General features: G+C 43.2%; 1 long non-coding RNA gene across 1 annotated transcript in view; it reads right to left on the reverse strand.

Annotated features, from left to right (window-relative positions):
• Positions 1-7,507: 7,507 nt before the first annotated feature.
• Positions 7,508-27,571, reverse strand: part of LOC121483809 — a 46,017-nt gene continuing 25,953 nt past the window's right edge. The window contains exon 3 of the long non-coding RNA XR_005985864.1: positions 7,508-12,610. This is a non-coding gene — a long non-coding RNA (uncharacterized LOC121483809). The remainder of the gene's footprint in view (positions 12,611-27,571) is intronic.

The following is a 27,571-nucleotide window of genomic DNA, read 5'->3' on the forward strand; positions in this document are numbered from 1 at the left end:
TATGGCATCTACTCCCCATGCCTCTACACCTCATCATCCTCCTGTGCTGGTCTGTCAGATTTTCCCTTTCTATAAGGATGCCAGTCCTATTGAGTTGGAGCCCACCCTAGTGAACACATCTTAACATGATTATCTCTGTAAATGCCCTACTTTCAAATAAGTTGAAATCTTAACCCCCCAGCATCTCTAAATGAGAACTTTTTGTGCAGGGGAGGGAGAAGGAAGTCCTAATTCAACCCATAGTAGTAGGGGTCCAACAAAGTAAATTAAGGCTAATGCCCCATGTTCCATAGACTCTGATTAAACTCTAAGAAGAATGCATACAGGAACGCACAGGAAGCCCTGACTCAGCCAGCCTTGGGGAACACGGGGGCGGGGCGTGTCTCCCTTGAGGAGGTAACATTTGCGATTTGTTTAAAAGCAAGAGTAAGATCAAGAAGGAGAAGGCGCTAGCTCAAGAAGAGGTATAGACAGCATTTCTACTAATCTGGAAGTTGTTAATGAGATTAGGGTGACCAGCAAAAGTCGAGTCCTGCAATTGTCTTGCGTGCCATAGGAATTCTGTGCACAATAGATGAAACAGTCATTTAAATTGTGAGTGTAATTAGGATTGCTATTAGAGTCTTGGGAAGAGCGGAGGCAACTTTATACCTTGGATGCTTTTAGCCCCCGCCATTATTCTCAACATGGACTCTTATTTATGGCAACTGTCTTCCTGAGGAAAAGTGCTGTAAGCTAAATCGGTCCAAATTGATGGAGATTTTTCATTAGATAAAATGTTTTATTAGTGAATCATGCTGCTGTTGGAAAACGAACAACCAGCATTGTAGGCAGAGGGCCACAAATGACATTTTAATCCACCCAAACTCATTTCCTCATGTCCAATGTAGCATACATTTCCAAATGACATGGCCCAGCAGAGCGGTGAGGGCCGAGCACATGGAATCTACCAGGAGAGAAGCCTACTTCCTGGGACTCCTCCCCACAGGGAAGGGAAGTAACTGGAAGTCCTCAAGTCCCTTTCATGTGGCCTATGGAATTCTAGGAGTGCTCATCGCAGGACTCAGAATCCCAGGTTCAAGCACTAGCCCTTCTCATCCCTTGGTTTAATATCCATGAATTGATGTATTTTAGAAAACTAAAAAGATACTCATTTCAGAGGGTCATTTTGAGAACTGGGCAAGACCATGTACCTGAAGTAACTTGGGCACCTTCAATCACTGTGGTGGTTTTGTGGCAGTGGAGTCCCGGGGGTGGGGGTGGGGGTCTGGTTTCCTAGTTAGTCTCTCTGGGTTTTAATATTTCATTGGCCATCTCTTTGGGATGAGAATCAGATGGTTCCTGTTTGGGGAAATGGTGTCTTTAGCCTTTACCCTAAAAGGTACTACGTGTAATAAACCCAAAAACCTGAGGCTAATTTGGTTTCTGGGTGAATTGTGTCCTTCCAAAATTCCTGTGTTGAAGTCCTAGCTCCCAGTACCTCAACGTGACCTTATTTGGAAACAGAGTCACTACAGATGTAATTAGTCAAGTTCAGATGTGGTCATACGGGAGTAGGGGGGCCTGATGTAAAGGGGAGATTCAGGTACAGAATTGCAAACCTGGAGAACACCAATAAACTTCTGCTCTTTGAGCCGTGGTTGGTGGCACTTTGTTATGGCAGCCGAAGCAAACTAATACCTCTTGGAAATGGCAGAGAGCTGCTCATCCAAACCTAAAGAGTCAGACAGATGGAGCAATATTTAAACCTGGATCTAGCAAACCAACAGCTTTGGTTTTATGTTGATTGTGACAATCCATCACTTTAACTCTGACCGCCTGACAGAAAATGACTTGGGGTCAGGCATCATTTCAAAGCCGCTTTATTGCAAGGTCCTTTAACTTGACCATAAGGGAGCCCTCAGACTTACAGACCCCATTCCAAAGTGACCCACTGAGCCCCGGTCTGCTCTCCTGCTGTGTATGCTGACACTCCCCACCCAGGTTTGGATGTGTGCAAAGAAGTTGGGGGATCTTCTCAAATGCTTCTAAGTCTTGTGCCCAAACTGCAGTGTCTCAATGCTGAAGTAAGATGCACATTTCCTTCTCGGGTAAACTCTCTAGCTTTGAGTATCTGGAAGGATAGTTCAGTTTATCAGCATAAGTTGGAACAAATGCATCTTCAAATATGCCATCCAGGTGCATCCCACCAAGTTTTTTGGGTATTGTTCTGGGGGCTTGAGTGGAAGTTTTGATATTTGGCAGGAAGATAAGACAGCATCTGTGATGGCTAATCTTATATGTCAACTTGACTGGGCCATGGGATGCCCAGATATCTGCTTAAACAGGATTTCTGGATGTGTTTGTGAGGGTGTTTCCAGAAGAGATTAGCATTTGTGTTGGCAAATGGAGTGAAAAAGAGATTGCCCTGCCCAGGGTGGGTGGGCATCATTTAATGCACTGGGGGCTGGAATGGGATAGAAGTGCAAGGGAAGGGAGAATGTGTTCTCTAATGGCTAGAGCAGGACGTTTCTCTTGCTGCCCTCAGACTGGGACTTAAACAATTGGGGCTCCTGGGTCTCCAGTCTTCTGACTCAGAAAACTGGTATTACGCCACCAGGGCTTTCCTGGGGGCTCAGCTTACAGACTGTGGGACTTCTTAGCCTCCATAAACATGGAGGTGAAGACCTTATAATAATCTCTCTCTCTCCCTCTCTCCATGTGTAATCTTGTGTTCCTTTACTTTCAAGCCAATTGAATCCATCTGGGCACTGGGGCTCCTCCCATATTTCTGAATCCAATTAATTAGCCTGTAAAGAGAAATGCTTTGTTCTCTAGCAAAAGAGCAAACTGACTAGAACATCCTTGTTATCCAATAGTCAGGTATCTACCTGGCAAATCATTTAAGGTCAATCAGAAGTAATCCTCTAACCAAGAGAAGGGTGAATTATCAGGATTCAAGACTACACCTAATGGTTCTTGTTGGGTGGGTCCCTCCTTTGAATGTGAGGGATTAAAGGGAGGGTCTGCTCAGAGTGAAGCTGGCCCCCGGGAAGCAGCTTTTGCTAGGTCTGGATTTTTCTATACTCTTACTTTGATTTCCCTCAGATCTTGTATGATGGAAGCTCTCCGCCCCCCCCCCCCCCAACCACCACCCGAGACTCCTGGAGGTGAAGAAACACACAGGAATGAGCTCCCTGTTTGCAATGGCAAAGAAGCGGATGCTGCTTGCAGCTGCAGCTCTGAGGACGATTCTGAATCTATGGGACACGGCTATGCTGCTGCATGCAGCAGTGACTATGACCAGTGGCTAGACATTTTAACCAGCACTTATTCTCAGTGGCAAGATGGGAGGGGTGTGTGTTGTGTAGGTGGGAGGAGGGAGAGGCACAGAATTGCACAGAAGTTCCTACACTCAATCGCCCTTAGCTGGTCTTTCTGCAGAGCTGACGACCACGCCCGGCCTCTGGCTCTGCCTCTTTCCCCATTTTTCAGTCTGATGGATATTCCTCCAAGTCAGACAGCAGGGAGAGAGGGTGCCAGCTTTGGGAGAATGCCCTCTGGGCACGGGGATGGCTACTTTCCAGACAATGGGGGTGCCATCCTTTCTCATTGCATAAATGGGGTGGGGAGACCTCTTTGGAGGTCAAATAGTGAAGGATCTGTGTTTTGAGTAAATCCTTCCAAATGGAGAGCTATATGTTGAAGTCCAGCTGTGTTCAAAACCCAGAATGGAGACTTGGCAGGGGATCAGCAGGCAGGCCCAGCAGAAGCAAGGGAAGGATGCGTTGCTGGCCCTGCTGGGTACCAGACAGGAAGCAATCATTGCTCAGCCAGCACCTCACAAGGCCTCTTCTGAGTGCAGCCAGCCACAGACAAGATGAAGGCCTTCGGAGGGGGCAGGGGAGGAGGTGGGAGGAGAGGAAATCAGGCTCCAGTGGACACAGAACACAGTTCCCCCACAGCCCCGAGGCCAACCAGCCAACACCAGTATGGACAGGAGGGTCCATTAGAAGTGATTACAAGCATGGTGGCCATATGATGACCTCCAGCACAGAGGCGCAGGGGCGCTCCCCACAATGACTGTGTGGCACAGGCAAGGAAAATGCAAGCCCTGAGGTCTTCAGGCACCACCTACTCTCCCCCACCTGCCACTCTGCTCTTGAGCAGTTTTACTGGGGCCAGCCCTCTGTTCCGTCACAGCCTCAATCTCCTCCCTTTCTCAGAACTACCCATGCATTTGTTCACTCCCTCACTTTCTGCACGCCTGCTAAGCACCTTGTAGCAGGTCAGAGCTGGGCCCCCACCACAGTAGCCAGCCCCCCAGAGGGGGACAGGAAGACTGTTCACACCCTCTGGGATAAGGGTCTTCTCTTCAGGCTGAGCTTCCTTCAGCCATTGGGTCTCCCAGACCTGCAGAAAGTCAAAGTGGAAACGGTGAAATGCAAACATGGTGCCCAGTCCCCACACACGTCATTCACCCTGTGGCCAGTCCTCAGCACCATGTCTGGCACGTTCTACTTGCTCTGCAGTGTTCCAAACAGATGCCTTTTCCCACACCTGTGCTGTCCTCATGGACTTTCAGAACCAGCTTGACCTGAATCCGCAGCTCTGCTCCCAACAGCATCCCCGCGTTGCAGGCTCTGTGTTTCTTACAGTAAGAAAATTGAGGCTGAGGGACATTCAGCGGCTTGTTCAGGGTCAATAGCCAGCAAGTGGCTGGAAAAGGATTCAACTCTGTAATTCCAGAAGTCTCACTCACAATCACCACACCACTCTGCATCCAAAGAACCCCTAAGTAAGTCTGGAAGAATGTACTGGGAGATGATCACAGTGGTGGCATTTGGGGTGATTTTTATCTTCCCTTTGCTTATCTGCATTCCCAAGGTTGCTCAAAAAGACTTGCTCATGGGCTTAAATTACCTGCGTGATTTCTTAGGCAAGGATGATACTTGCATGGTACGTAACCAGGAGCAGGTAGGTGCCTAAGAAATGGCATAATAGTGACAATTTGCTGAACTGGGGGGAAATTAAGTAAGTACATTGTGATCTGGCACAGTGCTGGCTTGTTGTGGATGCTTTCTGATTCCTTTTCATTCCATTTCCATGAAAGGAGGAGTCGACCATGTCCTCACTCAGGATTTTCTCAGCAGCAGAAAACGGAACTCCTTGGGGAAAACTTTTACAGACCCCCCCCCCCCAATCCCCATGGCCTTGGAACATAGAGGAAGACCCATTGGCTGGATCCCTTGCCACCACCCACAGGGCAGCAGACCCATCAGCAGGATCCAGAGGATGGAAGGAAGTTAGGGCCAAGCTGGGGGTCCCTGAGACCGGGCCCTGCAGGGACTGACTTCTAGGCAGGGTTTCCCTCCAAAGCTGGTCTGCAGAGCAGCAACCCCATCCACCCTACTTGTGTGCCCAGTGTGGGCCAGCTGTGATTGCACAGAGTAGGAGATGGTCTCCGTGGCCGGTGAGCCAAGGCAGGGCATCCTCCCTCAGCTAAGAGAGCATCAGAACCCTGAACTGTTGCATGAGGACCTTTGGCTTCTCAAAAACTCATTGTGTGAGGCAGAAATGTGCCGCCTCTTCCTTCCCCTTTGCCCTCTCTCAGGCTCCTACCCCAGACTGCTCGGAGATCTCTGAGGGCTGCCCACCAGGAATGGTTGCAGGGAGCTCATCTCAGTTGATTTCCACGGCAACTCTGACTTTTGCATTCTTTCCCCTGTGCAACTTGAGGCCCAGGGAGGTTGAATAATTTATGCGATGCCACACAGCTGAAGGGGCAGAGGTAGAGTTTGAACCTGGCTTTAGAGCCGGCCCTTGTAAGCTCGGCTAATAGCAGGCATTTTTCTTATGAACATCCAGTTAATGGTTGCCTAGCAATGTTGACATTGAATTTAATCCTCACATACCAGAGGCGGAGGTGAAATCATTAAGTGTTCGGATGGGGAAAATCATTTCCAGGAGATGGGGAGACTTGCCCATGATCACAGCCTCCGTGTGGGCAGAACTGGGATCCGAGCCAGGACCCCAGATTCACGATGTAGGGCTCCTTCTAGACCCGCGATGGTGCACAATTCGAATGTTGTTTTCTTTTTTGACGGTGGCGGAGTGGGGAGCATTGCAGGGGGAAGAAAGGTTTTTTGAGGTTTTGTTTGATGAAAACCTTCCTCCAGACTCCAAAATCTAGAACAGTAAAGGGGCCAGAGGCATAGCCAGGCCCTGGAGTCTCTGAGGGGTTTCCGGGGGGACATTCTGGTCCCTCCACACGTGGTCTCAGACTTGAAGAGGCAGCAAGCAGCCCCTGTCAGCTTCCAGTTGACACTCAGCGGCGCCGTGCCTGCTGCCCTGGGCCACAGGTGTTAGGCGTATGACAGTATTTAAACCTCATTAGCAATCTTGCCAGGCACGTGTTTTAGCCCATCTTCTATAAGCTTAGTTTTTCCCTTCAGGGCAAAGGGCCTCACTGAGCTAAGCAGGATGTGGACAAAAGCGAGGGGCAAGATGGGGGTGCCCCCTCTGCTGTGGCATGAACAGCTCTGAATGGAGGGCAAGCGCCACATCTCTACACAGCGGGTGCTCTGTAATTACGTGGTGATGGTGCTGCTGGGTTCTGTGCTCTGGGGTCACCTCTGGAATCTATGGAAGTGCTTGGTACCTTGATCCTGACTGTGAAGGTGGGATCTCTTGACTTCCGGACCTCTGCCCAGTGACCTCGGACCTTTTTGCTATGTGAGCCATATCAATTCACCTCTTTCAGGCTGGAAGGAGTGCATGTGTCCATAGTTATAGTATAATTTGGAGGTGACCAGAGGTCATAGAGAGGTTTTAGAAGCAGCTTGATGGAAAAGGGACACTATTGCCAGTCAGGAAGTCCCCCCGACACTGAATCTGTTGACTGCCATCCATGCTGGGCCCACAGGGAAGGGCTATGCTCATCCCTCTGTCCCTATAACATCTTTCTACAAGCAAACAGAGGTGTAGCAAGATGAGTGGGGGTGACAAGTCCAAGAGGAGAGACTGGTCCCTGGGTTTTCCTGGCATCAGGGAGGGGACATGAGCAGGGCATCCTCACAGACTTCTGCAGCGTCTGAGCCAACAAGGGCTCCTGGCGGACTCCGCCTCTGCCCTGGTGAGCAAGTATGCACACCACGCGGCCACTGAGGACCAGGCACCGGAGCCAGACAGGCCCCTCCACTTGTGGTCAGGAGGGAGCTTTAGAGTTGGGTGGTCGTAGGCTCATGGCTCACCTGTTACCTCTTCTTTGTCAGGTGACTTACCTAGAGTACTGAACGGAGTCCCTTCCTGCATAGTGTCCTTGTGAAAGTTAACATCTGCAAGCCCCGGGCTTGGTGCCCTGCAGAGACCACAGCTTCATTAATTCAGCCCCGGTTTTCATGGAGCGTGAGCTAAGCTGCTGGTACTGGAAATAGGTTCAAATGGGGCAACGAGATTCTTTTTTTTTTTTTTTTAGAAGATTTATTTATTTATTTATGATAGACATAGAGAGAGAGGCAGAGACACAGGAGGAGGGAGAAGCAGGCTTCATGCCGGGAGCCCAACGCGGGACTCGATCCCGGGATTCCAGGATTGCGCCCTGGGCCAAAGGCAGGCGCCAAACCACTGAGCCACCCAGGGATCCCCCCAACGAGATTCTAAGTGTTGGGCCCAGTGGCCTGGACCAGCAGTTCCAATACGCATGGGCTGCAGTGCGCGGTCTTCCCTGACCTGGGAGACTAACCCTCGGCTGGAAGGTGGCACATCCACAGCAGGCCTTGACTAGACAAAGCCATTCCAGTCATGTCTAGAGACTGAGGAGAAATCGAGGCAGGAGCTTCTTTCTGCCAGGGTGACCCCCACCTCAGTGCTCTTCCCAGGTACGGGAGAGAGGCTGAACCATCTCCTTGGGCAGCTGCTGGGCCTTGTGCTGGGCAGGTGTGCTGCATTCCTGCCTGACTGGCCCTCACTGAGGCCAAGTGGACTGTGCCTCAGTTTGCAAGTCTGCATTCCCTGTGCACCAGTGCAGAAGCAAAACAGGGGCCACCTGCCCTCCTGGGGCTCATTCCAGCTGGAGAGGACAGACTGAGCTGGGAACTGCCACCAGCCTGCATCTCTGCTTCTGGAACATTTTGCTATTGCTGGGGCCCAAGCAGACCATGCAGTGTCTGCCAGGGAAGCCCCGAGGGGAGGTCACATGCGAGCTGAGAGCTAAGGATGACGATGAATCAGCAGAAGGTCCAAGCCAGGACCCTCAGAGGCTTCTGCTGGTCTTGGATCAGAATGAGTGCATGGAAGCAGGGGTCCCGCTGGGTGTGAGCCACATGGGGTCTTGTCGTCCAGGCACCCAACTTGGGTTCACCCTAAGTATACAGGGAAGCAGAGGGCGGGCTTTAAACAGGCAGCCTTGCTCATCCCATTTGTTCTTGTAGTTCAGCAGCTGGAGTGCTCCTTGGGGAGTGGTTCGCTGGGCGTGCAAGGGGGTGGACAGCAGCCAGGCAGGAGGCGATCCCAGCTGTGGGTGAGCAACGTGGTCGAGATGGTGCAGTCGTGATCATTAGCGGTAATAGAGGGGTATTATAAGCTCCAGCTCCCAACACCCTGTGATTCCACAGGTCTCAGGGCTTCCTCCTCCCCAAGGACCAGGCGCCAGTAGGTGTCACCAGAGACTGAGCAAAGTTTTCACGGGGGGGGGGGGAGGGGGGGGCGATGGAGAGGGTCTTGCAGAATTCCTAGTCTAGCCCAGGCGTTTCTAGATGCTGTTAGCTCCAACACACGTGCCGAGAAAATAAAGTAGCTCTGCTATCCCAGTGACAACGAGGCTCAGAGAGGTTTTGTGAGTCACCCAGTCTCACCAGGCTCACAACCAGTGGATCCAGAACCCAAGCTGGCCTTTGGCTCATGGCCAAATACCCACCTTTCTGTACACGGAGCCCTTGTGAGAGGAGGGCTGAGTGCAATGCTCTACACCAAAGGGGGTGCAAGGAGCTGCCCCTTCTGAGAGATTAGAGTCAGACGGTCTCGGGGGGGGGGGGCAATGTAGGGTCTCTTGGCTAAGCAGGTAAGTGTGTGCAATCACAGGCCAGTAATCAGGATTTGGGGGTAACACCCTGCTGGGACTGCTAGACATCTCACGTTCATGCCTGTTCATGTTGGGGAGTGATGATCGTGAGGCTTGGCGGGAACGTCTTCCATTGCCTTCTGCCCATTCTTCACTAAGGCTGAGAACATACTCTACCTTGTTCAGGCCTCACCGGATCCCTTGGTTCACAAAACATGCATTGAGCATCCGCCATAATCGGCCATTCTCCCAGCTGCTGGGAAGAGAGCAGAGAACACAGCCACCCACTCCCTCCCCGAGGTTCACTTTCCACCTACTGGAATTAGTTTAATTTTTCAGCATTTGCCCAGATGGGTATAATCATCCTCATTTTATAGATGGGCAAACTGAGAGGTTAAGGAGCCCACCCAAGGTGCACAGCCAGGAGTGGCAGAGACACAGGGGACTCAGACACAGGTCTGGGGCTGGTGTCAACCCCCCAGTTACGATGTCCCCCACCCCAGGGGGCCAAGATGAGCCCTGGAAAGCCCAAGAGCGGGTCCACAGCAGGGCTCACGCACAGCTGGCCGTTATCCTGCTCTTCCACCTAACTGGTCTCTGGATCCACCCGGGTCAACCGTCCCTAGCTTCTCTGAGACGGTGGGGGTGGTGGAGGAGGTGGACCTCGCCCCAGTCATGTTTTAACCTGCTGAGTGCCTGTCCCTCTCCCCTTGGGACACTCCCAGCAATGGGGAGCTCCCCACGCCTGAGGGAGGCCGGCTGTCTTTCCATCGTGGTGGTGAAAAGTTTCTGCTGTTCTAAGTTTCCTGAACTGCCCCCAGTTCTGTCCATCAGGCCTGCATGGAGTTAGATCGGTCCGTGTCCCCGAGTAGGCCCTTCTGAGATGCCGTGTCCTGCACCCTCGCCCCCCAAAACTGGCAAGCAAAGCATCCTTGGTACGTACCCTTTCCCCATAGCCATGTTTTCTGATCCACTCCTGAGTTGTTCAGTACCCACCCCGACCCCCAAACCCCACCCCGCCAAGTGCTGCAGACCCCCCACTTTGGTGCTCTTGGGGTTGGGGGACGGCATTCCACGCTGGAACTAGGAAGGTGCAGACCTGAGGTAGAGACAAGGGAGGTGAGATGGGTCCAGAAGGAAGGAGCACGGCCTGGCCATTGACTGGCAAAGCTGTCCTGACCACCTGCTAGCTCAGTACTTTCGTGGTGAATCTTCTGTGAGGCATGACAGCACGTGATATGAAGGCTGTCTCACTCGTGGCCACTCCCACTGGGGGAGTGCTCCTTACCCTCCAGGGACAGTGCCGGCACTTGCCAGATCTCCAGACCATTCAAAACTCCCTTTACGTGGCACACCTTGAATCTAAAGTGTCACCAAAGCATCCTGAGTACGTGTCACTTCTCGGTACTCCACTATGATCACACAAAGTCACCGACATGGTGGACAGAACAGACTCTCCAGTGTCTTCCAAAGACTGACCACCAGGAGCAGTAAGGCAGGCTGTCTGCTTTCACGCATGGCTCTGAATCGGGGATTGAATGCCTGGTTTGTGGTCTGCTCTCTTCAGAAGCTCAGTGGCGCTTAGCTACTTAGTTCTTATCACTGCTCCACTCTGAGGGCCTCATGCCCTGGGGCTGGTGTGGACTCCAGCTCCCAAGCCTCAGCCTTCGAGGTTGCCTCCTAGCCCCCCTCTTGGTACCAATGGTCTCAGTTGGGTTTCCTTGCAGCAGAGCTGGACGCAGGGACTGTGGTGCAGGAATTCTTTCTGGGGAGAGCCCTTGAATGCCAATGAGGATACTCAGATTAAGGCATTTGCTATGGCAGTAGGATTGGGATTTCAGGGCAAAGCCCTATTGTTGGGTCCCCTGACCTCACCTCCCAGGGAAGGAAAGGCCAAAGGCACCGTGTCAAGTGTTCCTTCACTGGCACACGTGTGACTTCACCCTAGAAAGTGGGGGGCTCCAGCTCATGGGACTAGCTGCTGCCTGTGTGTCTTTGGAGCATTTAACCTGTGTGTGAAGTGGGTGCCATGAAAGCATTTGTCCAATTTCCTCTTCATGTGAATCGGCTCATGAATGACCATCCTACACAGGGAAGCTTGCTCTCCAAGCGTCGACTGAGATTTGTCATCCAGACCTACAGAGACACTGACGGCCCCACATTACTCTCGCCTTCACCCAGGCAGCGCTTCAGCCTGCCTACCTCTGTGGATGGTGTTGAAGCCTGAGATGAGGGAAGTATGGGCAGATGTGGGCTCCAAGTGATCTCATCAGCTCCTCTGATGCTCCTCCCACACCCACCTTTCCAATGGCTCATGTCAGAGGTCTAAGCAGCCTGTCTCCTAGGTGCAGTGCCCTGTCCATGCAGGCACAGTTGAGCCCTCCTTGAGGCCCAGCAGCAGGAGCTGCTTAAAGTCATCCTCACCCTCGCTGGAAGAGACAGGTGGGGATGCATACCAGCTGCAGTGGATTTTCCGACCAGAGGGCAAAGGAAAAGGAACACTCCAGATAAACGGAGCCAGAAGGCATGTGCTTGGGGTCAGTACACTGCCCCATTGGCTGGGTAACTGGGATCCACCACCTGCACGCTGGAGCTTCGGCTTCCCCACCCTTCCCGCGGCACAGAGAATTGCTGCTTGCAATTGCAAAAAATACCAAAGGGTTGCAAGCAGTTCGTGTGCCTATAAGGTACTTTAAATAATCTTGGTGTTGGCTATTCTTATAAAATTGCCTTTTTTCTTGCTACATGCAACACATGATCCATCACAGAAGAATCTGAATAAAACTGCAAGATAAAAAGTTCACCTACGTATCTGGAAATAATCAGTGTGAATATAAACCTGCATACACCTAGAAAGTTATCTGAAGCTATAGTTATTTATATAAAAAAAGTGAAGTCATCGCCTATATACCTATTCATAACCTGCTGCTTTCCCCACTTAAGAATCTATCATGACGATTTTTCTGGCTCAATAAACTCATTTTTACAATGCCATTATGGTGACTGCTGTGTTTCATTATAGGGGTGGTGAAGTTATTGAGCTAACTCCTAGCTGTTGAACATTTAAGTGGTTTCCAATTTTTCCGTTGGAGTGTGACATTATATAGCATTATATACTTCACTGCCGACACTCTCACAACAACCCTGGGGGGTGGACCTCCTCACGTTCATTTCACACGTTCTGTCCTATTGGAGAGTGTGTCATAAGTCATCAGAGTTGTGGCATCTATGGGCAGTTATGAAGAAGCCTCAGTCTTACCTTTTCCTGGGTCTTGAGCTTGATGAGCCCTATAACAGCAGCTGAAAAACCTCTGGAAACATCTCATAAAAGCTCTTACATACATGTGCACACAGGGCATACACTAGAGCAACATGGGTGACCTCTCCAGTAGTTGGCAAAGATCAAAAGTCTCATGATACTAGTGGTGCGTGAGGGTGTGAGGCCATGCAATCCAACTACTCCATCAGGAGGACGTGTGAGCGGACATGATCTTTGGGAGGGATTATAGACTTCTTCATGCAAGGAGTATATTCCCTTTGATTGAACGATTCCATGTCCTAGGATTTATCCTAAGAAGACAAAAAAGCAAATGAAAAAATGTGAGCATAAGTCTGTTCACTGCAATACTTCCAAGGACAAAAATTCAACCACAACGCAGCCTAGCTGGCCATCCTACGGGAATGAAAATACACATGGCACAGTGGAATTCCAGGCAGCTCTTAACACGGTGGCTACAAAAATTTATCTTAACATAAGCTGCTTCCAAAATATTGACTGGAAATCTTGTGGATAACTTATTAAGAAAAATGTATTTGTGTATCCGTGAGCATGTGTGTTTATGCTTGGAAGAACATGCAGGAGAAAGAATAGTGCTAATATTCTAGACAGGTAAGATTGTAAGGGATATTTCTACTTATGGTCTTTGGCATTTTCTCAAAACATTGTACAAATTTATTAACTTGCAAAAGCAGGGAAGCTCGTCCCATATAACGCACACCTGTGTATATGAATGCGCTTTCCAACGTGACTTGGAGCACTTTCCATTCTGCATTCTTCCCCATGCATACTCTTGTTTTCTTGGTTTTTTAACAGCTTTATTGTAATTTGCATCAGATAAGGTTCACTAATTGTGGCTGCACAGTATGATGGGATCTGACAAGTGCATATCATGTAGCCACTCCCATGCCATAATCTAGAACCTTTCCGTCACCATGAAAGTTTCCCTCTGATCCGCTGCTATGCGTTTACAACACTAATATGATTTGCTGAGCATCTACCATTTTACCATTTATTACCTACTTGTGCCATCTGTTTCTGCTCCTTTTTATTCTTCCTGCCTGGTTTGAGATCAATTTATGTATTTATTTCAACTAATATCTATTAGCTCTGACTTTTATAAGTGAGCACTCTGGGGTTTCAAATAAACTGCACATCACATATAATTTGAAAACCTTATGACCGCGTATTCCATTTTCCTTTCCCAGCTTCTTTATGCTACAGTTCTTTTTCTATTTTTAATTGAAGTACAATTGACATACAATATTAGTTTCAGGTGTACGACATAGCGATTCAGCAATTCTGTACATTACACAATGCTCGCCGGTGTAAATACAGTCACCATCTGTCACCACAAAAAAAAGCTGTTACGATATTATACATTTAGCATCTACATTTGGGTTAAATCCTATCCCTGAAACTGTTATTGCTTGAAAAATTCAATTATCTTTCACAGATATTAGAAATGAGAAAATCTATCTCTACCGACCTATTTACCATTTATAGTCCTTTCATAAAAACCATAAAAATCTTGATAAAATCTGGATCTTTGTATAGATATTGTTTCCTTTCAGTGTTTATGTTATTGCAATTTTGCTGATAAGTGTCTAAAGAAGTCTTTGTTTTACTTTCATTTTTGAAAGCTATTTTGCCAGTTACAGGATTCCAGGTTAACAAGATTTTCTGCTTTCTTTTTCTCCCCCTGCACTTTGAGATGCCATTCTGTTGTCTTTGGGTTTGCCTAGTTTTTGGGTTTTTTATATTTTGTTTATTTTAGTTTCTGGTTTTTTTTTTTTAAGCTAATATTATATACTAAATGCTGAGGGGCAAGGGTATCTTTTTTTCTTTGGGTGCTTTAAGGTTTTCACTTTATCGTTTTTTTTTTATGTTTTTTTTTTTCCAATGGGGTTTTGTTTTGTTTTTTAAAGATTTTATTTGACAGCAAGTGAGAACAAGCAGGGGGAGTGGCAGATGGAAGGAGAAGCAGGTTCACCACTGAGCAGGGAGCCTATGTGGGGCTTGATTCCAGGATCCTGAGATCATGACCTGAGCCCGAGGCAGATGCTTAACCAACTGAGCTACCCAGGCCCAGTTTGCTAAGCTAAGAGGTTGGAGTTTTATACTTAAAACTATGGAAAGCCATTGGAAGATTTGATGACAGGCGTATTAACATAATCAGTTGTGTGCTTTAGAAAAACTTTTCTGGCAGTGCTGATAGAAATATAATTTTGGAAGCTCTTTGACAACAAGGGCAGGAAATGACAAGGGCCTGAACTAAGGCAGGGCTGTGCATATGATGACAAGGAGACATAATGAAGAGGAGCTTTGGAGAAAACCTTTATATGACTTGATCACTAAGCAGACATGGGAAATGGTGGGAGGGAAGTACAGGATGACAATAGTTCCAAGTCTTGGGCAATTATGTCAGGGACAGGCCATTTTCTGAGATGAGGAAACCTAAGAATCCAAGGTTTAGGGGTAGGGATGATGAGCTCAGGTTTAGACCTGCTGAGTTTAAAATGTAGGATATGCAAGTGAGAAAGTAGGCATCTAGATATGAACTTGGAGCTCATACATCAAGTTCCTATTGGTCATCTCTGGACATTAGCAGAGACACACATTTTTGAGTTATGGGGTGTTAAAAAATATTTTACTCATTTATTTGAGAGAGAGGGAGAGAGGGTGAGTGAGAGAGAGCACAAGTAGGGGTAGAAGTAGAGAGAGGAAAACAGACTCCCTGCTGAGGAGGGAGCCTGACACAGGGCTCCATCCCAGGACCCTGGGATCATGACCTGACCCAAAGGCAGATACTTAACCAACTGAACCACCCAGGTGCCCCTTGAGTTATGGGTTTTTAAGTTATAGTTAACAATATGAATATGGTTAAGATTGCCCAAGAAGAAGATATAAAGAAAAAAGCAATATATAAATAAGAAGCAAAGAGGAACCAAGTCAATGTAGTGCAAGTCCCTCTTAAGGTCCCTAGAGGCAGAGTGAACAAATTAAAAGCGCCCTCCTATGGTACACCAAAGTTTAGGAAGCTTACTTAAATCCATATGTGGACTGTTTTATAGAGCAGGTTATATTGATTATGAAAGTCAAACTTTTCTGGCATTCCTCAAAACCACTAATGAGACCAAAAATAGACCCAAGTACCATATGCACAAAGGAGAGGAAAGAACTAAAGGAACTTCCAATATTTGGGGGCTAAATAACTTATGTGAATTGTATTGAATGAATTTTAACATCACAGTCATAAACAGGAATTTTCATAAGAGGTTAATATCGTGTATATGCAAGAGAGAGAGTAGGGAGGACAGACACACCTGTAATTTGCTTTGGGGTCCTGTACATATAAAAGAACATTAAAACCACCAAAATCAGATTAGAAGGCTAATTTCTATCCGTCCTCCACTGAAACAATACTGGATCAGCAATGGAGCGATTCTAGTGCTCAAACAGCCCCTACCGCAGCGTTCAATCTCTGGACTTGGAGCACACACTACAGGATATATATATATATATATAAAGAATATTGGCTTCTAAGTTAGGAATTTCTGGATTCAAAATCCAGCTCCTCTACTTATTAACTATGCAATTATGGACAAGTTAATGAATTTTTCCATGTTTCATCTTTCTAATATTCAATTAAATGTAACAATATAGCCCACTTGTAGTTTGTTGTGAATGGGGAGAAAGTGACATAAATTATAATAGCTAATATTTATTTAGCTCTTAGTATGAGCAAGGCAATGCGCTAAGCTCTTTACATGTACCATCTTTTTAATTCTCACAACAGCTCTCTGCGGAAATGTACTGAACCATTAATCAATGGGTCTCATGGGAAACAGGCATTTTCTTTTGAAGACATTTGAATTCTGAAGCAACTAAACTGCTTCCTAGATAACAGAATCTTATTTTTTTTAAGATTTTATTTTATTTATTTATCCATGATAGACACACACAGAGAGAGGCAGAGACATAGGCAGAGGGAGAAGCAGGCTCCCCACGGGGAGCCCGCTGCAGACCTCGATCTCAGGATCCTGGGATCACGTCCTGAGCTGAAGGCAGACACTCAACCACTAAGCCACCCAGATGTCCCTGAATCTTATTCTCATGTCTGCATAAGATACCGTAGCATATTCACATCTGCCCTTCTCCAAGTTTAAGTAGAAAGTGATTGAGATATAAATCCATATCTCAGAAACCATAAGAAGTATGCAACTTCTGGATCTGCTTCTTTACCTGGATGCTATAATACAACATAGACCACTTTACAAAGAAGGTTGTATGGATTTTGAAAGGAAAACTTTTTCTGGCATTCATCAAAACTTCTGAACTGCTAGAATCTCAATGTAGGCTTTATTGAGCATTAACTTAGGTACTATGGCAGGTACTCTGTTACGGATCCCTTATGCACTTAGTTTATCTTTACAATATCACTGTGCAGTTGAAGGTATAACATCACGATTTTACAAATAAATAGAGATGTTTGAGATTGCTTGACCAAAATCACAGGGCTAATACACAGAGTGGGAACATTTGTACCCTATTTAATATATCCTGGCTAATACTGATGTCATAATACTTTATCTTGGAAGTACTTTTTCAAATGTGTATTACAGCTTACTTTTTATTCTCCCATGCTTTACACTAACAGCCAAAATGAGAGCCACCATAGGGCACTAGCTTATATACTCTCGACTAGTGAGAATTTATGCACCATAGAGGAATTACTGTCAACAACCCAGCTATCTACTGGACTATTCTAGATGGGTTAATTATAGTAGGATAAACCACAAAGAAACAGAAGAATATCATGTTAGGTATTAAAACACAGATTCAAGAAAATGGTTCAGGATAGAGAGAGGATGATGAACAAGCCTTCTGACATTGTGTAGGCTGGGACAATTGATCAACAGTTCTATAATTCTTAACTGGAAAAATTTATCATCAAAGACAAGTTAGAGATTCGAGGGAAATGAACTCTTAACTGTATACTATGCCTCTACAAGAGAACTAACTATGTTATAATGATCATACACAACCCTACACAGTGCCCATTCAGTTGGCATTCCTATTTCCCAGGGTATTTGCCCCCATAACCCCCTCTAAGCTAAACTGTCTGTGCATATTTAGTGCTTCCATTGACATTCCACTGAATTTTACTCTAACTCCCATTGAGTCCATCCTCAAACCTTCATACAAATTCTAAGACCCCTTAGTAAAAGATTTCTTAACATCTAATCTAAGTTTTGCCCTTAGGTAAAACAGAAGTTTTAAAAACATTAGGAATATTAAAGTTTTGGAGAGCAAGTAGACAGCTTTCTAGAGTATTTCTATATACACAAAGGAGATTGTTTTCTCCAGGAAGATGTTATACACAATCTTTCTTTATTCCAAAAGTTCCTATAACCTGGATTCCTACATATGTGACAAAACTATGTTTTTCATAAATATCTACCAGCTAAATGAATGATTATTTTGCTATAAGTATTAGTTTCAGTTGTGCTTACTCGGCCCACTCTATGCTCAGGTAACTTCTATCACATTAATTTACCACAACTTAGGTGACCTGTGTACGTAAAGTGAGTTATCTTCAAAGCACAGAATGAAAGCCGAACGTTCCTTCTTAGAAAAGGAGTAGAGATAGGCTTCCAGGGTTGGATCCAAATACAAGCCCAGCAAGGCATTCACTGCTCTAAAGGAAGGACACGTGGGGACACAGAATCAGAAGAAAGCACCAACAGGAGAGATTAGTTCAAGGATGGAAAGCACACTCAGAAAACAAAGACCATTTTCCAGAACAGAGCACATGATCACAGACCAAAAGGGAGCAGAGTGACCAAGAAAGATTTTGGTACTAAGGATAGAGAACCCAATACTGAGAATTTAATGGACTAGGATTAAGATGTAAGGACTGGAGATGCTGCCACAGGGGACCGACATTAGGTGAGGACCAGCCAGTCCCGAGGTGAGAGGAAAGCTATCTTGGTGCTGAGGAAATGAGCATTCTTATGTGCTTCTTGCTCACAGCCCAAATCCACACCGAGGGGTTAGAAATGTCAGAGAGAATTACACATCTGAACTTATACCCTTAGACAGGATTGTAACCTTAATTATAGAAGTTGGATTTGAACTGTCGGTCTCATCAACCAGATTTCACATCGTGGGAGGTAGTGATAGTAAAACTACCTTTAGGAAAATATTTCTCAGGATAGCCATTACAAATCTATTTGTGGAGAATATATAGTTCTTAGTACAATTTTTAAACGTAATTTTTCCCCAAGAAGTAGAGATGTTAATTCAAACCATCTGTGAAATTGGAGAGAAATGGAACTCAAACCAGACTCTATCAAAAGGTCTCTGAATTTTCATGAGATAACTCAATGTTTTCATATCGCAGCTAGTAGAATACTTTTTATTTGCTTTTATTTATTTTATTTTATATTTGTGTGTGTGTATGTGTGTGTGTGTGTGTGTGTGTGTGTGTTCTGAGAGATTCTGAATGTGCTTCCAGAATCTGGCTGAATTCAGCAGTTGAAAATCCACCTTCATCATCCATTCCTTTTCTTTTTCTTTTTAAAGATTTTATTTATTTATTCATGAAAGACAGAGAGAGAGAGAGAGAGAGAGAGAGAGAGAGAGAGGCAGAGACACAGGCAGAGGAAGAAGCAGGCTCCATGCAGGAGCTGACATGGAACTCGATCCTGGGACTCCAGGATCATGCCCTGGGCTGAAGGCAGGCACTAAATCGCTGAGCCACCCAGGTATCCCTTTTCTTTTTAAAACTCTCGTTCCATATTAGCTCTCTCTCTCTCTCTCTCTCTTTTTTCCATATTAGCTCTTTTACTGTTCCTGACTATACTGGATGATTTGTGCTGGGTAGAGACTGGATCTTAAACTTTGGTGACTTAATAGAAGGGAAGCTGATATTGGTAGCTGAAATGGAGACTTTCTATTAACAGAAAATCCAAAACTGGGTAACCAGTGAAACACTTTTCAAGAAAAGCCAGTAGTTACGTAAAATGCTTTAGACTTACCCTTAATAGATAGTATAGTAAAATTACATGTTTGTCTGGCTTGATATCTAATGCAAATATAATAAACATTAGGAACTGATGTATGAATGTAAACATTAGGAATAGATTTTTTTAAGTAACAACATTAATTAATATTCATTTAGACTCTGTGTATTTTGCTATAAGATTTTTGTCATCACAAATCAGTCTAAACTTTTCAGAAATTAAGAAACATGGGGGGTATAGGCTTTCATTTTGCCTTATAACCTCCTTTTTACTCTCATTTCAATCACTTCCTTTGTAGAACTACACACTAGGAGAATACAATTGACTGTAACAGGTAAGCCGGAACTATACACATCAATCTCAGATGTTAGAACTTCATAAGTATATATGTTTTGAGAAAATATTTGGCTTTATTTGTGAAAAGCCTCCAAAATTACATGAAAAATCTAAATCACTATTTTGCAATATTACTTATTAAATATCCATAGGCCCTCAAGTTCGAATAATTAAAATATACCCCCACCTCAAGAAAATCCCCTACCGAGCACATAATAAAATCTAGCTCTGTCTTTTGTATTATGTTGCAAATGTGGACAAGAAGACAGGTGGCCAGCAATTCTTCACACTCAGCATAAATGTTAAAAATTTTGAATTATGATGACAGCTGCTATTTTTAGGACTGGCAGTTATTTCAGAGTATACCGCTTCATCTTCCACCTATTAATGCTTGTTCAGAGTGAACCATTACAGTTCTGACTGCTGTTAGCATGCCTATTTGCCCCAGACTTCCAGAAATTGAAAGCAATGCAAAAATATTTCACATTATACTTTGGCGGGTCTATTCCTGTCCATGACACTTGCAGCTTATCTTAAAGAAGCAGCTTAAGCTGAATTTCTTCTTAGCAGGCACTGAGCATCTATAATATGTCCATCAAAAGTAAAAAAATACAAGAAAGAAAATGTCAATTAGCATCTACACTGCTCTGTACTTGGCAGCACTGGCATACTCTAAAACCTCATTATTGGTAATCCTGTCTTATGTATATTTCACAGAGTGGCATAGGGAAGGGCCCCAATTTTTTGCTTCCTCCACCACAAAAGGCAGTAGCCCTCTTTATCTTTCGTCAGTTACTCACCACTAGGCCCTCCACCTCTTTGGGGGCCCCAGCTTTCCCAGCTTTCAATCAATCTAAATATATCTTGCTTTAAACTATTGCTAAATGGCGACCTGTCATCATCTCCAATCCATTCTTTAACAAGTCTGAAATATAAGCAACTGTAAAGTCTGCAAAAGGCCAGAATTACCCCTTCAAAAGAGCTCTCCACGTGTGCTCTGTGAATTTCATGACATTTCAGTCTTCTCACTAGAACAATTTCACAAGGACCAACATCACTGCATAGTAAAATAACACTTGTTCTCAACTATCCCTAGTTGTCTGCACTTCTAGACTGTTCAGATTAATCTGTTTTGTGCAGTTCATATTTATAGGAAAAGTTCTATCTAATAGCACTGAATTAAACTGTGGTAATTCACACAGCTAGTGAATGCTAATACAAAGAGAACCACAAAGGCACACAAAGGACCTCACCAAGGTAGACATCACAATCTGTGGCTATTGGATTCGCTATAAAATTATAACTGCAAATGTATAAATTCAAATGGAATTACATTCTCTAACGCTTTTTTCAAATTACTTTAAAATTATTTCACAAGTACACAAAGTTTGTAAACTAAAAATATGCAAAAGAAATGCAAACAGTCAGTAAGCAGGAAAGAAAATTCATTTGCAATAATCATCAGAGAAATGCACACTCTAATACTATCATCACCCATTAAATTGGGAAGAACTTAATGTAATAAGGGTGCAGTGAGCTTACAGATATTTTTGTTCCCTGATGATGGGAAAACAAATGGATATACTGTTCTGGAACATGATTTGGCACGGTATTTTAATAGCTTTCAAAAGATACATAACTTTGAATCTATTAATCACACATCTGGAATAACTCCTAAATGAATTAGGAATTATAATGTTCATTATAGGAATAAGTATAATAGCACATGTATAAAACCACCAAAATATCCAAAAATAGAGGAGTGTTATACAAATTTGGTGCAAATGGATTAAATATTATGCTACAGTTTAAAATTACTTCTTTATAAAGTATTTAATTTGGCCCCTAGGTGGCTCAGTCCATAAGTGTCTGCCTTTGGCTCAGGTCATGATCCCAGAGTCCTGGGATTGAGCCCCATGTCCTGGAGTCCACTTCTCCCTCTTCCTCTGTCTTTCCCCCTGGCTTATGTTCTCTCTCTCTCCGATAAATAAAATCTTTTTAAAAAGGTAATTATATGTGAAATGTTGTGATGTAAAGAATAAGAGTAGAACATAAAACTACATAGGAGATGAGACAGATCTGTACATTACATATGCGCAATACATACACACAAATACATACAACACTAGACAGAAATATATGAAACATCAACCTGGTTTATGAGGAATATTTTTAATTTATTTTTCAAATTTCCTTTTTATTTTTCACTCTTATAATCAGGGTTCTTCTTCAAAACTGTCTGTAGTATCTTTACCTTTTACCAGAGAAGATAGTCATTATGTAGTTTCTCACTTGGAAAACTATAAGTTTGTAAAGCCAAATACAATATTTGGAAATTGTAAACTCTAAGTGCCTAACTGTGCATATATTGCAGTATTCAGGATAGGGAGGGACTCCTTATGCTAGCTGAATATATTGATATTTTACTTGAAAAAATACAAGAGATACTAGAAGACATAAACAAAAAGGTATTTTAAATATAGGAAATGGAAAATTTAAAAACTTTCATCAGTGTGTTCAACCTTGGTTACACATTTGAGTCACCTGAGAACTTAAAAAAAAAACTGATATTCAGGTCAAAACCCTTAAATTTTGACTTCTGTGGTCTGAGGTGGGACATGGACTTTGAAATTTTTCTCTTGAAATTTGTAAGGATACCAATGTTAGGAATCACAGTGGTATTTCCTGACACTTTCAACACTAATTATATGGACAAGAATTCAGTAATTTTGTTGTTGTTGTCTTTTCACCTAAACCCTTACTGTAATTCCAAGGACTTCTTAGGAGTCCATTACCCTCACATATTCAGAGTATGCTTTCTTCATCGCCAGCCATATTCCATCAACCACCAGAACTATTGAATATACTGCTAAAGAAGACATCAGGGATTACCTTGCTTCAAATATGGCTACTTATAAGCTCCTTTAGTCAATTCAAAACGCATTAAGTTCTTGGTGATAGACTAGATATGGATGATGAAGAATGAAGTAGTATCAAGAAGGACTCTAAGGTTGAGGGCTTGAGCAACTAGGTCACAAGTGGAGTCACACTGAAGATAAGTCCGGAGGAGATAAAGGCTTGGAGAGAAAGCTCCTGAGTCAATCTTATGCATGTTGAGTCTGACATGCTATTATGACATACAAAATGAAGATGTTAGTGAAGTAACTAAACAATATATGTGGAGCACAGAGGCAAGAAGATAATGGATAGATGCGCTTGGCTTACAAGGGTGAAATTTTGCTAGATGGGTGAAGAAAACAAAACAAAATACACACACACACGTGCATACACACATGAGGGGCAAGAGGATTTTAAAATACTAGCAAGAATGTTATTAAAATGATGTTTTATGATTGCTAAACTAGATCTGGAGGGATGGAAAGATGAGAAGGGGCTGGTGTGTAGAAAGAAACTGGAGTCAACAGATTGGCTCAGAAGCTCCCAAAAAAGAATTTGAAGCAAAATACTACACGCAATCTGGATGAAACTAAAACAAAGCAGAGAGAGGGACTCATTATCAGCACTGCAACATCATCTGATGTTTTCACTTGCCCAAAGATGTGATATCATTTCTTCCTTGCCACCATTGCTTTGGTTTCTTATATGCTTGCCATGGTTGTGGAGATCATATATTCAGTCATGGAGAGTGTCACCACTCTCCTCTTTTTCTATACACACTTTCCAGATGTGTTCACTTAGCATCTAAATATTGTTATGTCAGTCCCATGTTCACTGACCATTGCTTATTTGAGAACTAGGCTGGGATTAGCGAGACTGGTTTTTAATCCTGGTTCTGTCACCAACTGTTGGTGGTGATCCTATCAACTGTAAAATTGCTAAATTGATATCTCAGTGGTATCCTCCAGGTTTAAGATTCCAAAACAATGACTTTATCTGATGAGCTTGTCTAATACTCTTATATTCACAGAGATTTTTTGGGGGTGGGGGTGGGGGTGGGGGAATACAAGGCTCAAAAACCTTTTCCTACTCAAGGCTTAGCGAGAGACTTTCCACATTTCTCTGACACAGTCTGGGACTTCTCCCAATGTTTTTCCATGCTCATTATGACACGTCCTTTGGCTTCATATCTCAATTCCCATTAACTGCAATTTGCTGGAGAAATCTCAAACATCTTGTAGAATTAGATGATGTGACCAAATCCTTTTATATGTTTTTCACTTTAACTGTAATTTTTGCTTTTAATTTCTGCAAAACCTGCACCTAGCTCAATTATTTCCAATTATTACTTCATTTCATATCAGTACTGGCTTTCAAAATATTTTCAAGTATTTTAACTTAAAGTTTTGTAGTAGTGAGCTTTTTAAGTCTCCAGATTTGCATACTGATCTTCATTGTGTTCATCAACATAAAATTCATAAATATCTATGAATGTGATTTGATTCTGTTTTCTCCATATTAATCTAAGTATACACAAGCTTACTATTTATACGTTTTGTTTGCTACTTTTGTTTCAAATGAATTATTTGCTGATTTTTCAAATATATTCTCTTCTTTCAACCTTCTTTCTCCCTTTTTATTGTTTTTGTCATATTTATGTTAAATACTGTATTATTCATAGTACCTTGAGAGTAGAAATTAGCTATAAGGTTTCTATTTGTCTTTCCAACACTGCTCTTAATATTTTTTTTTTTGTATTCTGGGACAAAATACTCCTTTTTTGTCTAGTTAACTTCAGTTACTTTTTCTGGTTATACAAAAGTAATTTTCAATTTGCATATCCAATACCTGTTCCTTTTAGTAAGTAAACTAATCCTACAGTTAACCCATTTTCCAAATATATTCCAGATTATATTTTTGCAAGTATATTCCAGATTATCAGCACACGCATTTAGAAAAGTATCTCTCCTAAGATTTTTCAAAATAGATTTAAGTGATTTTACTCACATGCTATTTTCTGTTCCATCCCTTGTCTGCTCACCAACCCACACTGAGTAAGTTCATTTAACTATTTACTCAAAAACTATTCAAGTATTTTTCATACCCAGCATTTGTGATATGAAGAAAACAAAATGTTGTCCATATTCTCCAGGTGCTCAGTCTAGGGTGATGGGAGATGTGTAAGCAAATAATTACAATAATGTATGGTAAAGCTTGGAAACAGGAGTGTGCTCAAACCACCAGACGAGTTTCTCAACTGGTATCCTTAGGAGCTTTAGAAGTTTTAGAAGCTCATTTGACCTTTTAGTTTTTTAAAGTTCCCAGGTGATTTAAATGTGCAGCTTAATTTGCTTATTTTTTGCAATAGGGAAACAGAATAAAGAGCACTTAACTTTTCCTAGGATGGGGAGAATGTGAAGTAAAGCTATTTGCAGGTGCCATTAGCAAAAGTGAGTATAGTACACCAGGCTCGGAGGCCAGGGATGAGGCATATCAGGCAAGTGGAGGAACAAATTCACACTCAAGGCAGGAAAGAATGTAGTAAGTAGGTCAGAGTGGCTGGAAAAGTGTATGAAGGTGGTAGGAAGAAGGAGACAATCTAACAAAGATAGGACTTCACCAGGTTGTGAAAGGTTTAAAAAATGTTCACATCCTATAGAGATGAAAACCATTGTAGAATCTCCCCTAATGCATAGTTTACCAAACTTGGCTGCCATAAGGCTGCCCCAGGAGAAACTGAGTAGAGTTAGAAGCAGCATAGTTAGCACTACTTTAGCAAGCAACCTAGGCCACCTGCTGATCCTGTGAGTTTGGGAAACACTGACTGAAATAATACAGTATCTCAGGAATAGGAAGGTAGTTCTAGGACCATTAACGTCTGCCTAGAAGTTAAGGAACTTGGAAGTTTAGATTTTGTGTTAATCATATTATCTTGTGAAACTATTAATATAATATATTCTTTTGTTTGCACTAAATCTTCAAAATCTGGTGTGTACAGCACATCCCAATTTGAGACTCATAGTATTTCAAGTATTTGGTAACCACATGAGGCTAATGGCTACTGCAATAGCACTGATCTAGACGACAGCTACAGGGTTTTTGCCCCATGACTTTAGAAAACAAAATGATGAGCTATGGTGGTGATTCTCACAATGACAGAGAAAAATGTACTTCTCTCCAGGTTTACTCATTTGTCTATAGACAATGGAATGGACTGCCTCATAGGGCCAGTGGGTTCATTTTCACTGGACAATGCAAGGCAGCGATTAGACAACCACCTGGGTGAAATGTTGAGGAGAGGTCCACGGATCATGACACAAAAAGTTGGGTGAGATGACCTCTAAAGTTAATCCCAGTTGAGACACTCCAGAGCTAACATACTGTATTTGTAACCACACATTAGGCTTAAAATTATTTCTTGACATACATATGTTCTCTGTCACTTGCACATGTACACACACATGCACATAACATATACACACGTATATTTGCACATGTGTATATACGTGTTATAATTTAATCAACCAGAATATAATCTCTAGTCTCTTATTCCTATTGGTCTGTCACAATCATCACAAAATAGTTTAAAAATTTCTTTGGATCTTTGCTGTATTTGTAAAGGCCACACAGTCTTTTATTCTGGTCTTCTTACCATGATCCCTAAATGTCCCCCCCCAACCCCCACTGCTCTGTCTCAGAATCCTCTCACCTTTATATTTTCTCTAGCATAAAGAACATTTCTCCGTAATTTGAAGCTAGTGGAGTGTACTACCTAATTGAGATTTAAACTCATCAGTTATGTCTTTTATGATCACCACTGCTATGTAATTATGAGAGTCCACTACACAGATCTTCTTTAGGTAATTATTCATATAACTTTTCACTGTTGCATCTAAATCATCTTTCTCAAGGCAGTTCTCCCCCATGATTCTACCCAAGCATTGCTCTCCATCATTACTGTAGTTTTCCCTCCTTTCCCTGTGGGCCTCTTCCAAACTCCTCCTGCACTCATTTTCCTCTATGTCACAAATTTGATACTAATCTTTATAGCTCAAAAAATTCACATGCTTTTCAGGTACTGGTGCTGTTTATGGCTTTTTCTTCCATGTTCTTCAACACACCTTTAATAGCAAATGTTCATCACTGCTTACATCTCTTACCTCTTTCTAAGAGGCACCTTTCTGAGCTGCAAAAATGCATTCAAATCCTCTTCATAAGGAACAGTCATCTTTCTTCTTTTCTCAAATTGTGCCTCTCACACAGGTGAGGGGCCCTCCAAAGCCAAACTCAACAGACAGTGCAAAGTACTAGTTGGTTCAATAGCTACAGAAAGGAAATTGTATTATAATATGTTTTATATATATAATATATATAATATATATATATATATAGTGATGTTGGTGATATTGTCATGGTGTGTGGATAATAAGTATAATTACATGAACATTTTTAATTTATTTTTTTTCTTGCATTAACAATTTTTTAAAACATTTTTCAGTGACTTTATTTTTTTTTCACGCCTGACACTTTTATTTTTCCCCCAGGTTCATTGAGGTAAATTGACAAATATAATTATAATATATTTTAAGTATACAAAGTGATGATTTAATATACATATACATTATAAAAGGATTTCCGTAATTAAGGTAATTAATAAATTCATCACCTCACATAGTCACTTTTTTTTGGTGAGAATGTTTAAGAACTATTCTTTTGGCAAATTTCAATCATATAATATGGTATTATCAACTATAATCATCATATTGTACATTAGATCCTTAGAACTTATTAATCTTATTACTGAAAGTTCGAACCCTTCTAGCAACCCCTTTCCATTTCCCTCAACCTTCAACCCCTGGCAACCACCAAATTATTCTGTTCCTATGGGGTTTAATTTTTTCAATTTGATGCACATATAAGTGATACCATGTTTTTCTGCCTGACTTATTTCATTTAGCATAATGCCCTCCAGTTTCATTCATGGTATCACAA

This window comes from Vulpes lagopus, unplaced genomic scaffold (genome assembly GCF_018345385.1).
Source record: "Vulpes lagopus strain Blue_001 unplaced genomic scaffold, ASM1834538v1 ctg141, whole genome shotgun sequence".
NCBI classification, from domain to species: domain Eukaryota; kingdom Metazoa; phylum Chordata; class Mammalia; order Carnivora; family Canidae; genus Vulpes; species Vulpes lagopus.